The sequence below is a fragment of the Canis aureus genome, chromosome 32, assembly GCF_053574225.1.
Source record: "Canis aureus isolate CA01 chromosome 32, VMU_Caureus_v.1.0, whole genome shotgun sequence".
Lineage (NCBI taxonomy): Eukaryota > Metazoa > Chordata > Mammalia > Carnivora > Canidae > Canis > Canis aureus.
Genome location: NC_135642.1, coordinates 32,274,883 through 32,289,218, shown reverse-complemented (window position 1 = coordinate 32,289,218; position 14,336 = coordinate 32,274,883). Strand labels below are relative to the sequence as shown.

The following is a 14,336-nucleotide window of genomic DNA, read 5'->3' as shown; positions in this document are numbered from 1 at the left end:
GAAAGTGTGTGAAATGCAGGTATTTGGGGCTGTATATTTACTTAATCAAAGAATTTTATGTCTTTGGAGCTCTTATTTGTTTAATTATGGATTTGAACGTTGTAAGAAGTATAAAAATAAACTATGGTAGGAACTTTGAGAAATTGTGGAAGAAATATTAATTAAACATTAAAGGAGAGGGCAGTTAGACAGATTTGAAACTCTACAATGAAGAACGCTCTTTATTTATTTTGAAGAAAGAGAAGAACTATTAGAAATGAGAAGACTGAAATCCCGTGGGACTGGCCGAGAAAAGAAATACCAGATGCAGAATGTTGAACAAGTGGTAACCCACGTGGAACACTTTAACACAGGATATTCACACTAGGATAGTGAGCCCTACACTGGGCAGTACATGGTGAATGCCTGCTGGAGATCTTGGACGTTAGCCATAGCAGATTTGGAAGCCGGATGCGTATTGTGAGACTTGGCATTTTCTAAGTAATCATGGCATCACTGTGATGTCTGGTGCAGAGAAGAGCAGGACTGGAGTCATGGAGGCCAGGCTGGAGAAGACTGCAATTGTCCAGGGAGACGGGATGAGTCTGTGCCAGTGTTGGGATGGTCAGATGAAGGGAAGGGCTAGTCTAAGAAGCATGTCAGGGATAGAGCTAATAGACCTTGGTGGCATGAGGGTGATGGAGAAGGAGAGACAAATAGGTCCGTGATTCTGGTGAGGTCAGAGCCCATGTTCTGACCCCAGAATGTGGAGGTCACAGGCTAAGGGGCAGGCCTGGTTTGGGTTTGGCCTTGGGCATGTTGGGATCCTTGTGGAAGTGTCAGAGGGATAACTCCATGAGAAAGCTTAGAGTAGGAAGGAGCATTTGAGAGGGTAGAGGAAGAGGAAGACAGTGGAAGAGATGGAGAGATTACTTAGACTAGGAAAGTCATTCTTTCTTATGATCTAAGCAATGAAAGCCATCCCCTTATTGAGGGCCTTCAGGATCCCGGGTCCTTAGTCTACACAACCTCTTTTCTCAGACCTCTCTGTATTACTGACCTTTCTATGTCTCTTCCCACATTGCCCTGGTGTGGATCATGGACTCTTGGTTCTGGTGGGAAGATTCGCTCTGGGGCTCCTTCCCTTGCTGCACACACAGGCCAGACCAGCAGTGATTCTAGGCTTACAGGGTGGACAGAATGGAATGGCCCCTGCACCCCACCCAGCTTCTTTTAATAATTCAGCTCTGAAGAAATAGCCCCCATCATAGAAACCTGGAGTTTTCAATGCCTCAAAGTAGTCAACTTGGGAACCCCCCTACCCCCTACCAAAGTCCTCTCCTGAAATGGGGTCTTGTGATTCTCTTTTGTTCAAACCAACATGCATATCTAGAGACATTTTTGCACTGTGCCTGCAGTGTAGCCTCTGAACTCATGATCAAATTCCTCATGGGAACAGAGCCAGGGTAATGCTCAGGAACTAGTTAGCACAACAGTCTTTCTTGGAAGAGCACATTCTTGAGGTCTCAGCCTGCGGCTGGGTGCAGTGTTTGCTGTAAGAAACTGGATAAATGTTTGCAAGTGCCTGCCCTGTGTCAGGTGCTATGCCCTGGGGATGGTGAGTGGCCTGGCTGCTATTCTCTTTCTGTGTACTGCAAGCAAAGGTATGGCACAGACTTGGAGTCTGCATGGACAGGGTAGTCCATCTGAGGTAAGTCCTGAGTAGACAGTGAGAGAGGCAAATCCATTACAGAGAAACAAAACTTAAAAGAACACTGTGAAAGAAGTTTGGCTGCCAGACTTCCCTAAAACCCTCAATTTCCATACCTTAAAAATAGGAATGTCTCCAAGATGATTATTTTTACACAAATAAAAGGTAAATCAGAGGGTTTCTTTCTATTTGGGCTTGAGTGACAACCTACACTAAATGTTGTAGTAAAAGCAAAGAGTCAAAGGTTCGCATGAAACTTACCACACTGAACTGGAGATTTTGTGTCTTTTATGTTGCTGTAAATTGTGTGTTTAAGTCTCACTTAAAATGGCGTATTTTTATATAATAGAGTCAAAATTTATTTTTAATTGCTCATTCTCTGCATTTCTGACATTTAAAAATGATCTTTCTATGAAAACATAACTGAAGAGAATTTTCTGGATTATTTATCCAGGCTTAAGGGAGATCTATCTGTGAGATTTCAAGATTAGCTATAGGCATCAATACTCAGTTGGTAGAGCTTATCTGAAAGACAGGTATAAGAAAATAATTTGTTGCACCTGGGTGGCTCAGCCAGTTTAGTGTCTGCCTTTGGCTCAGGTCATGATCCCGGGGTCCTGGGATCAAGCCCCATGTTGGGCTCCTTGCTCAGTGGGGAGTCTGCTTCTCCCTCCCCCTCTGCTACTTCTCCCCACTTGTGCTTGCTTTCTCTCCTCCCTCTCTCTCAAATAAATAAGTAAGTAAATAAGTAAATAAATAAATAAATAAATAAATAAATAAAATCTTTTTTAAAAAGAAGGAAATTAGACAACTATGAATACATATATGTATAAATGATTATCACAATATTGTTTATAATAGCAAGAAAATGAAAATATGCTAAATGTACAATGACAGAGAATTATACAGATTATCAGCATAAGTTATTACTCAATTGAGTTACTGAGTATACAAAGTAGGGCTGTATTGCCATTAAAAATGATGATGTAATGCATATTTCTGGGCGTCTGGATGTGAGGTTGGGTACACAAATCTTACCATTTGCCCCTCTGTCCTGAGGATACTAGCCAATGGAAAATCACTAGGCTAATGGGAGTCAAATAATAGCTTTATTACTGATTTGGCAAGTACCCATGGCCACGAGTGTGGGGCTGTCTTGATAAGCTGGCTGGGACAACAAGACTTGGACTGGAAGTCAAGGTAGAGCTTCCTTTTACCCCCGGATAGAGACCTAAGGACTTGACTATAGGGAGAGCTGGACCCCCAGAATTGACTGAGTCCCATTCCACAGCTGGCTTCTTGGACTATTGGCCTGTCTCATTGGCTTGATTATGGCAGAAGGGGGAAGATAAGAGAAGCAGGTGCTGGGCCTTGCCCTGGGGCAGTTCACCACATGGAGAGGTCAAATGAGCCCACCTTGTAAGAGCTGAACTTTTAACATGTTAAACCCTGCACACTAGCAAAAATGTGGCCCAATGTTGGGCCTTACCATGAGAGCTATTTCTGGGAGTACCTGGGTAGCTCAGTAGGTTAAATCTCTGACTCTTGGTTTGGCTCAGGTCATGATCTCAGGGTCCTGAGATAGAGCTGAACATCAGTCCTGTATTGCGCTGCACTCAGCACAAAGTCTGCTTGTCCCTCTCCCTCCCCCTCTGCCCCTCCCTACTCACACCCATGTGTGCACGCACTCTCTCACTCTCCTCAATCAATCAACCAATCAATCATTTTTTCTTTTTTTTTTAAAGATTTTATTTATTTATTCATGAGAGAGAGAGGCAGAGACACAGGTAGAGGGAGAAGCAGGCTCCATGCAGGGATCCTGACGTGGGACTCGATCCCGGGTCTCCAGGATCAGGCCCTGGGCTGAAGGCTGCACTAGCCAGCCAGCCTGGGTGCCACTGAGCCACCTAGGCTGCCCTCAAGCAATCATTTTTTAAAAAAAGATCTGTTTCTGCCCAGCAAGTAAGTGAGGGCATAGAACAAAAGACAGGAGGTTGTGGTCCTTCCAACACTCCAAGGAAGAAGAGATACTCCCCCTTCTATTTGCTATAGTAGGAACGTGAAAAGAAGAAGTGTCCCCTCCTCCCCAATATATATTAACATGGAAAGAAAATTCATAATGTGATTATTCTATTATTTATGTTCGTAAATATAAACTATAACATTAAAGCATACTTATTCTTTATATTTTCTTTCTTTCTTTTTTTTTTTTACCATTAGCATTCATGACTTGTGCACTAAAAGAAAGTACAAATAAAAAAATGCTAACATGAGGGGAAGCTGGGTGAAGGGTGAAGGGTGTACCAGAATTCTCTACTATATTTGCAACTCTTTTGTAACTTTTAAAATATTTCAAAATAAAAGTTTAACATATACTAGCCTTGCAAACTCTACCAGATTATGAGGAAAACATTAGAAGTCAAAAAAAAAAAAAACCATTAGAAGTCATAAACATCTTCAAGTAAACTGGCTTTACATATTTCTGTTCTAGCCAAGACGGATTAGCAGGGACTGAATGTACCCACCAACTTGAAATAACTAAAAAATTGGATAAAATATATGAAACAATAGTTTTCAAGACATTGAACAACAGGCAAGGAAGGGAAACCATTGTAGAGGTGAGCTCTGTAATTATCCTAGCTTGTTGTGTGTTTTCTAGGGGTGCAGGGAGAGGGGACCCGGGTGGAGTCCTAGTGGTCTCTCTGAGATGAAAAGATGGAGCTGAGAGTCCAGGGAGGCCAAGGCGACTAGATTTTACAGGGTAAGAATACTAGGTAGGAAAAAGCTGCATGGAGAGAAATTGCAGAGAACGATAAAGGAGCCATCTAAGTACATATGAACAGTACATTCATAGGAACAAACTACTCAGGGCTGGAAAAAGAACCACCCTACAGGATTAGGAGGAATAATCCTCAGAGGTCACGTAGCACTGAAAATATTGCCTGTTCCCACAAGCCAGACTGAAAACCTCTTAATTCACAGGGCACTGGGGAGAATACATAGGAGTTCTGCTTCAGTAGTGGGGAATAACTCATTCTAGGTGGGATACTGCTCCAGATTTGCCTAACAAATAATAAAAGCAAGACCTAAGAGCAATATGCTGTTTCCAGGTAATTCAACTGTGTCCCAGAACAAAGCCTAAGAAGATTTATAGGAATCCAGAAATATCCAGTGTCCAATAATGTCTGGTATCAAATTAAAAAATGGTTAGGCCTTCAAAGAAGTAGGAAAATAATACCCACATGCAGGAGATAAATCCATCAATTGAGACTGACCCAGAAGTGACAGTGATGTTAGAGTCAGTGGGGAAGGACATTAACACAGTTATGATAACTGTTTTCCATACATACAAGAAGCTAAAGGAAAAGGAAAATGTCAAGTAGTAGTGTGGAAGATACGAAAAAAAAAAAAAAAAGACTCAAATCAAACTTCTAGAGATGAAAACTACCATATCTGAGGTTGGATGAATGGAGGGCTGGACACTGCAGAAGATGGAATAGTGAACTTGAAGGCAGTGATAGGAACTATCGAAAATGATCCAATAGAAACTAGACAGAAAAAAAGATGGGAAGGAAATGGACAGAGCATCAGTAAGCCGGGACACCATTTAAAACAGCCTGATATGTGTAACAGAAGGCTCCTAAGGAGAATGGAGGAAGCTGGGAAACAGAAAGGATTGCTTGAAGAAATAATGGCCAAGAATATGCCAAACCTGATTAAAAACTAAACCCACCTATCTGAGAAGCTCAACAAACCATGAGCTTGAGAATCACGAAGAAAGTTATGTCAAGGTGCGCGTAATCACTTTGCTCAAAACCAGTGGTGGAGAGAAAGAAGAGCAGTTACGGACAGGGGAACAAAGATAAGAATGACAGCAGTTATTTTTCTCTGGAAATAAATGTGACAGAAGAGTAGAACAACATCTTTTAAGGGTTGAAGTTAAAACAAAACAAAACAAAAACCTATCAACCTAGAATTCCGTATCTAGCAAAAATACTTTCCAAGGCTGAAGGGAGGTAAAAAGTCATTTCAGATATACCAATGCTGAAAGACTCCATCACCAGCAAAACTGCTGTATAAACACATCCAAGAAAGTTCTATGGACAGAAGGAAAATGGCCCTTGATGGCAATTATGGATCTAAGCAAAGGAACAAACAGTTCCAGAAATGTTAACTTCACAGCTAAGTAAGATTTTAAAATTATTTAACTCTCTTTCAAGGACATTGGACTGAGCAAAAATAATCACAGTGAAGCATGGAGTTTATAAAATATGTAGACACATGTGTGTGACATAAGCAGGGGATGGAGAAATGGAGCCGTTCTGTTGCAAAATTTCCTATAACCCTACTTGGAGGCAGACATGGTAAGTGGGAAGGCCCCATGTGCTTTCCATTGGGACTGTTAGAGAGGAACAGATTAGATGAGGGGGGACAGAGGTCAGGAACACTGGTGAGCAGAACTCCTGGGAAGGGACCTGGGCAGGAGGTGGGCACCACTGCCTGGTCATGCAGCACTGTGGGGTCAGGGAGTGTAGGAAGAGGACAAATCCAGCCTTGAACAAGCCCCAGTCTCTAAGACTCAGAACTGAACTAAGAACAGGCCAAAGGGTTCTTGTAGAATTTCCTCTAACAGGCTCTAGCGTTAGCATTCATGTGCATTATCCCAGGACATAACCAATCAAGCTTCCATCGTCCTGGCAGATGCTATATTGTGTTTGATATTTTCGGGGCCAAATACCATAACATCATAAGGTAAGACATTCAGATGGAGGAGCTGGAGGGAATAAACAGTGCACGGAAGGCATGATTCAAAGAGCAAGTCAGAGCCTACATTGAAAACGCTAGACTGCACAAAATGAATTTACATCAATTTAAATCAGGCTTCTAAATATACAGTGAAATAATGCAAAGAAGCCCACACCTGCCTCTTGGTATATCAGGTTTCTCCATATATAATAAAGCATCTAGCTGGGAACATAGGAAGAAAGCCTTCGCTTCCTCTCACTGATGAAAAATCCTAGAGCATGATCAACACAACATTAAACACTGCCCAGCATGATTTGCTCAAGGGTTTGAGTAAATAATAATCATCAGAATCAGGTCTAAGACTCAGGCTTCTTGGGGATCCCTGGGTGGTGTAGTGGTTTGGCGCCTGCCTTTGGCCCAGGGCGCGATCCTGGAGACCCGGGATCGAATCCCACATCGGGCTCCCGGTGCATGGAGCCTGCTTCTCCCTCTGCCTGTGTCTCTGCCTCTCTCTCTCTCTCTCTCTCTCTCTGTGACTATCATAAATAAATAAAAAATTAAAAAAAAAGCAAGACTCAGGCTTCTTGATTTGCAATTCAGAGTTCCAGCTATTTTTTGAAAAAAAAATTATTTATTTGAGAGAAAGGGAGAGAGAGAGAGAAGTGGTGGGAGGGGCAGAAGAAGGAGAGAGAGAATCCACAACCAGACTCTCTGCTGAGTGTAGAGCACTACGTGGGACTCGATCCTCGGACCCGGAAATCAAACCTGAGCCAAAATCAAGAGTCGGCTGCTTAAATGACTGAACCCCCCCAGGCACCCCAAGTTCTAACTATTTTTAAGTTGGTGGATCTTTAAAACTTTTAGATGAAGTATAATATACATGCAGAAAACTAAACAAAGGATCAGAAACTGAACACACCAACCTGCCTAGTGCCTAGATCAAGAAAGACAACATTCCCAGCCCCAGAAGTCCAGTCACTGTTCCCCCAAAGTAACCACTATCCTGACTTGCAAAAGCAGAGAATACTTTTGTCTGTTTTGTATTTTCTAGAAATGGAAAAACATTTTTTTTTCTGGTTGTTGTAGCTAAATATTTTTGTGAGGTTCATCGATATTATCACATATTCAGATAGATTGTTCATCCCCATTGCTGTATAGTATTCCATTATATGATTACACAACCATTTATTTATTCCTTCTACCAGATGCCAATGGCACTTGAGTGGATTCCAGTACAGAGCTTTTTTCAAGAATGCTGTCATGAAAATTCTTTTAGGTGTCTTTTGATGAATATATGTTCACATATATATATTTGCTAAATATATGTTTAATATATGTTATATATATTAATACATATTTAAGCTGGATCACTGAGTTTTAGGCTATGTATATGTGAAAAATTAGTAGATACTCTTACTGTCAAATTTAAATTTTGGCTATCAAAATATAAAAATCATCGACTAGGGCAGCCCTGGTGGCCCAGCAGTTTAGTGCCACGTTCAGCCCAGAGTTTGATCCTGGAGACCCGGGATCGAGTCCCATGTCGGGCTCCCTGCATGGAGCCTGCTTCTCCCTCTACCTGTGTCTCTGCCTCTCTCTCTCTGTCTGTCATGAATAAATAGATAAAAATCTTTTAAAAAATAAAATAATCATCTGACTATAAAAGTTTGCATTTGTTTATATCTGGGCATTTGCTTTACAGATGCTGTATAACTATCTTTGCAGCTACATCATTGAGGAGCAGCTCATGACTTGGTTTGCCCTTGTATGTCCATGCTACCGGGGGCTCAGGGCTGGATGCAGAGTACCCATTATGTGAATGCTTTCTTATTCGAATGCACAAGGAGCTGCATAGACATGGTTCTGTTTCTAGGAAAGAGTCACTGACTTTGGGCACATGTGGGAAAGAAAAAACACCTCAAGAGAAAGAATAGCTAAGCCAAGATTGTTTTGAAAAGTTGAGAGCAGAGGTCATGTCTCATAACTCTGTATCACTCACAGTACCTAACACAGTGCCTTCCCCTTAGGAAGTGCTCAATGAATATTTGCCAAATGGATGGAATCAAGATAGAAATGATCATGAATTGGTTATATCACATACAGCTCAAAGGAGAGTACATTTTGAGATGGGAAAACAAGATGAATGTAGTCTGGGTAAAAGTTGGAGGAAAACATGTATTAATCCAACTTATGGAAAACATTTCACATAAGGAAAGCAACATACATGTTTTATTAATTTTGTGGCCACTTCTCCCCAGAGAAATCCTGGATCTCTCACCTTGATCCTAAACAATGTAAAACTGAAGAATGGACAAGTTTGAGTGACTGGAGGCTAAACTCCATTCCTTAATAACTGGATGCAAGGGACAAGATTTGGAAAATTTTATTAATAGCAAAGACAAGTATCTCTAAGAGACCCAACCTCAAGAACTCCAGGTAAGGTGTGGGCTGGTGGGGGGGGGGACACAAGACAGTGGGGGGTTTGACCTCTGGGCCAGGATCTGGTTTTTAGGAGTTAAGGTTGAGCTGCTGTCTATGCAGCAACAACATTCATAAAGGCAGGCTTAAGTCACAGGGAACAAAGATGAGATGTCAAGGCTTTTCCTAAAAAGGATTTTTAGAGAAGAGGAGGGCTTCCAGAGAAATCTGAACTTGACAGCGTCTTGAATCCCTCAATAGACCCTCAGGCCTAAGCCAACTGAGAGCAAGTTACACAGACGTGTGCATTTCTGCTGAGGACAACACGAAGGAAGTGTCTCTCATCCATTTCAAAACCAGATAGAATGAAATATAAACTTCTGCGAGTTAAGCTAAGTGGCAAGTTTTGACATCTCACAGGAAATCAAGTTTCTGCCAAGGAAAAGCCAAGAGTTTTTGGTCAGGACCCAAAGGACTTTTTAAAGCTTCTCATTAGCAAGCCAGGGAGTAGTATGAGTTTTCTAACCCACTCTGTAAGCCATAGTATCTCTCCTTACTTAACATCAGGAAGACCCAAGAATACTTTATAAATGGACAAAGAACTCAAAGCGTCACAGGTCTCCTGCAGGAAAGGGGGACAATGACCCTTTCCCAGAGCCACCATAATTAAGTGTGCCAATCCCAATCCCACTGAGGCTTTATAGAGAAAAGAAAAAGGGTGGGGGTGGGGGGTGCAGGGAGGGAGTCGTGGTAGAGAAAAAGGAAGAGGAAGTTGAGTACCTACTCTGTGCTAGGTTTTTTTATATAAAGTATTTCATTTGATCCTCAAACCCACTCTGCAAAGTAGGCAACAGTCCTATTTTTTGGACAAAGGATTTAATGTTTGCCTAAAATCTCATGGCAAGTCTCCCTTCCCTTAAGCAAGTGGGGTCTGCACTGTGGGCCTCATGCTCTAGAGGACCTAGCTTTGGCCTTCCTCTGGCCACGTCACTCTCCATGAAGTAAAGAGTTCCAGGGGCAAGGGATGTGCTTACCAACTGGATGATGCTCCAGGTACCTAGAACCCTGGAATTCTCTGTCCAAATAGCCTCGAGCCTTCTTTCACAGCCTCTTTCCTGGGTTCATACTCCTCAGCGAGTACTGGGGTGTTGATGTGTATTCCTAGGCCTCGGGGTTGCCAAGGGGGTCATGTTGGCAGGGGTGTGTGGGCTAGCATTCTGCACACATACACATGAGGCTTCTTATGATGCAGGATAGAGCTGAGTGGGGAGAGGATGGGAAGAGAAGGGAGGGTCATGTACAGACAGAGGAGGAGCTAGAGGCTGGGTCTACTCATTTTATCACATCAGAGCAGAACTCCAAGTAGCCTGAAAATTCTCAAAGCTGGCCTTCTAGGTCATTATGAAGGTATGTTTGTTGAGATCGGAGGGTAGAATTCACACGTTTAACATTTTGTTATATGTATATTTTATAATTTCAGTATCGAGGCGTGTGGCATGGAGCCTTCATTTGTGTCCTTGCCTGGGTCTTGCAAATATTGGTGGTGGGCCTGCCTATAGTCAATAAAGAGGTGGAGTCAAAACCCAGCTCTGTCCACTGTCATGGGTGAAGGATTTTGACTGCCCTATGATGCCTGACTCCACAGAGAAGTCAATGACAGGAATAGTGCTAATTATTTTATGAAAATTATTTTATAGAATTTATTTTTGGTAATTTCCCATCACAGGTCCTGAACTGCTATGAACACACTATGGGGTCCTTGGAAAGCCATCCAGCCTTCTGGGCTCAGTTCCCTCCTCTGAGAAATGACTGCTAAGGGCTCATTCAGCATGAAGACACTAGGAGTCTGAAGAACAATAAAACCTATTTCCTAGCTGTACCTGGGGGTCTCAGCAATAGGTCTTTAAGGTCTTTTAAGAAGTGCTTTAAAGAATAGCAGGAGTAAATAACAATATAAAGACCACGATGGTAGAGGAATAAAATAAATAGATGACTTCGGACACTGGAAGAGGACTTTGGCAATCAATGTCTTGAAAGGCCATGGGGCCAGGGGTGGCAGTAGGGAAAGAGGCAGTAGGCATCCCTGAGTGATGGACAGGAGAGGCACAGGTAAGCTTCTGTTGTGGCTAACAGGGTCTGGCCTGGGAAGCAGCCAGTCGACCATGGTCCCACCTGTTCCTTGTGTCTTTTGGAGGAAATGGAGTAGGAGGCATGGTGCAGATCCAGGACAGGCTAAGGGAAGAGAGGAGGCCACATCCACGGTAGGATGGGACCCTGACTGTCTTACTGGGAGACTCCCTGGTATGGATCCTACTTTGATGGGCCTGGGAACAGTGTTCCTGCCTCTTGATCTCCATGGAGAATCCTGCCTTCCTCATTCTGTCCAATTGACTTTTTCCTATCCATTAGTCTAAAGAGACAGCTTGGTGCTGAGTTTCTCGCTAGGGGGGGCACGTGGTCTCTCATCCCCTACTCTGTGCTATTGATAATCAAGCCCAGGTGAGACATGACCCACTTCATCACAGACACAGTGCTGAAGGGGTCTGTGGTCCTCCACAGGTCTGTGTCTTGTTCCACAGGTGTACAAAGGAAGGGTATAGCTTGAAAATCATGGAATGGAAGGGGCCTGGGCTCTAGAGCCAGAAGATCTGAAAAGCTTTTGCTCCCTTACTTACTGGCTATGTGCCTTTGGCAAATTCCTGAATCATTCTGAGCCTTAATTTTTCTCATCCGTAAAATAGGAATAATAATTTTCTATCCTAGGGTTGTGACAAGAACAAAATAAGAAAATATATTTCGAGGGCACTTGGGTGGCTCAGTTGGTTAAGCAGCTGGCTTTGGCTCAGGTCATGATCCCAGAGTCCTGGGATCAAGCCCGTCATCAGGCTCTCTGCTCCATGGGGAGCCTGCTTCTCCATTTTCCTCTGCCTGCAGCTCCTCCTGCTTGTGTTCTCTCTGTGTCAAATAAATAAGATCTTAAAAAAAAAAAAAAAAGAAAGAAAGAAAGAAAACAGATTACAGGGCGCCTGGGTGATGCAGTTGGTTAAGTGTCCAGCTCTTGGTTTCAACTCAGGTCATGATCTCAGAGTCATGAGATAGAGTACTGCATTAGGCTCTACGCTCAGCACAGAGTCTCCTTGGGATTCTCTTTCCCTCTCTAAAACAAAAATCAATCAATCAATCTTTAAAAAAAAAAGAGGGGAACCTCTATGGCTCAGTCAGTTAAGTGTTGCCTTCAGCTCAGGTTGGGGTCCTAGGACTGAGCTCTGTATCAGGTTCTCTGCTCAGTGGGGAGCCTGCCCCTCCCCTGCCCCTGCTTGTGTTCTCTCTCAAATGAATAAAATAAAATCTTAAAAAAAAAAAAGAAATTCAAAGAGTTTAGTCTAGAGACTTCTCCCAAATGGGGACTGCTTAAATATTGCCTATTTCAAGCACAAACTGCAAAAAAGCACCCTTCCATCTCAAGTCTATCTGGAGCAAAACTCCATGGCCTTAGATGTATGTTCTTGATCTTCTAGAGGGTTATCACACCTTACCAACCATTCATTTCCACTAAGCTTAAGCATTTAAGTATTATTCATGGATAAAGGCCAAACAGATAGTGTAGGAAGAAGAAAATCAGGATTTGTGTGTTGGGGAGAAACACTTCTGTCTCAGTTAGGCAGGACCCAGCTTTCTGCTGCAACCTTTGCTATGGCAGCAAAGTCAGACCTGGTGACACAGAACAAGGAGGATCCTTGTTCTTTTTTTTTTTTTTTAAGATTTTATTTATTCATTCATGAGAGATACACAGGGAGAGGCAGAGACATAGGCAGAGAAAGAAGCAGGCTCCATGCAGGGAGCCCAATGTGGGACTTGATCCCGGGACTCCAAGATCATGCCCTGGGCTGAAGGCTGCTACTCAACCGCTGAGCCACTCAGGGATCCCGAGGATCCTTGTTCTAAGAATCCTTTTGCTCTGGATTATTAGAGCAAAGCCTAGAGGATACGCAGACAAAAACATTGGTTATAATAGGGACAAAGACCTGGGGAAGATGTCCTATATAGAAACACTATTTGACATGCTGTCAAATGAATAAGACATATTGTTATAGTACCTGTGTTCAGTAGTATAGTCTTGGGTAAATAGGGGTACAGGAGATTGGGATTAGGGTAAGATTATAGTTGCTAATATAATGAGATAAGACTAAGGTCACTAGATGTGGCTATGTAGGCTATCTACTCCATAGCTCCAAGTCCCAGTCACCCAAACCACTGGACCTGTGAATGGTGGATACAGGCATACCTTAGAGATATTGAGGGTTTGGTTCTAGACCAGTACAATGAAGCAAATATCACAATAAAGGAAGTCAAAAGGTTTTTTTTTTTAATTTTCCAGTGCTTATAAAAGCTATATTCACACTGCACTGTAGTATTAAGTGTGCAATGGCTTTCTAAGAAAAAGTACATACTTTAATTTTAAAATTCTTTATTGCTAAAAATGCTAACCATCATCTGACCTTTCAGCAAGTCATAATCACTGATCACAGATCACCATAACAAATATAATAATGACGAAAAGGTTTGAAATATTGTGAGAATTACCAAACTGATGGAGACATGAAGTGGGAAAATATGTTTGGAAAATCATAAATACAGAGAACAAACTGGTGGTTGCCAGCAGGGAGGAGTGGGGGAATGAGCAAACTAGGTCAAGGGGATTATGAAACACAAATAAGTCATGGGGATGAAAAGTACAGCATAGGGAATATAGTCAGTAATATTTTAACAACATTGTATGGTGACAGATGGTAACTAAACTTATTGTGGTGTGCACTTTGTAATGTACAGAATTGTTGGATCACTGCGTTCTCCACCTGAAACTAATATAACATTATATGTCAACTATCCTTTTATAAAAGAAAAGAAAAATGGTGCCAATAGAGTTGCTTGACATAAGATGGCCATAAAATCTTCAACGTATAGAATCCCAGCTCAAGATGGTAACGTAGGAAGACTCTGAACTCACCTCCTCCATGGAACATACCAAATTACACCTTTTAATAGAACAATTCCTCCTGAAAAAGAACTGAGGGCTCATTCAACAGCTACTGAACAACTAAAGGTAGAGAGAATGGCAAGAGAACTCAACAGAGACAGGACCATGCCACAGTTTAAAAGAGTAACCAGTATATACGGCCGCAGCTCCAGCCAACCAGCAAAAGTCACAACTTATGTGTGGTTGCACAGGGAACACCATACAGAAGACCACTCCTTCAACTTTAGGAGAAGTAGTCATTTCACCTAATCCATAGAAAGAAAAACAGAAAATCAAGCAAAATGAGGAGACAGAGGAATATGCTCTAAAAGAAAGAAAAAGGAAAAAAAACTTAGAAAAATAAATGAGAGATTAATAATATACTATAAAGAGTTTAAAGTAATGATTGTAAAGATACTCACTGGGCTAGAGCAAAAGAATGGAAGAACTCAGTGAGACCTTCAA

General features: G+C 42.1%; 1 long non-coding RNA gene across 1 annotated transcript; it reads left to right on the top strand.

Annotated features, from left to right (window-relative positions):
- Positions 1-1,467: 1,467 nt before the first annotated feature.
- LOC144303336 (uncharacterized) lies at positions 1,468-13,213 on the top strand. The gene is made up of 4 exons (XR_013370414.1): positions 1,468-1,690; positions 5,911-6,054; positions 8,695-8,872; positions 10,581-13,213. It is a non-coding gene; the product is annotated as an uncharacterized LOC144303336 (long non-coding RNA).
- The last annotated feature ends 1,123 nt before the right edge of the window (positions 13,214-14,336 follow it).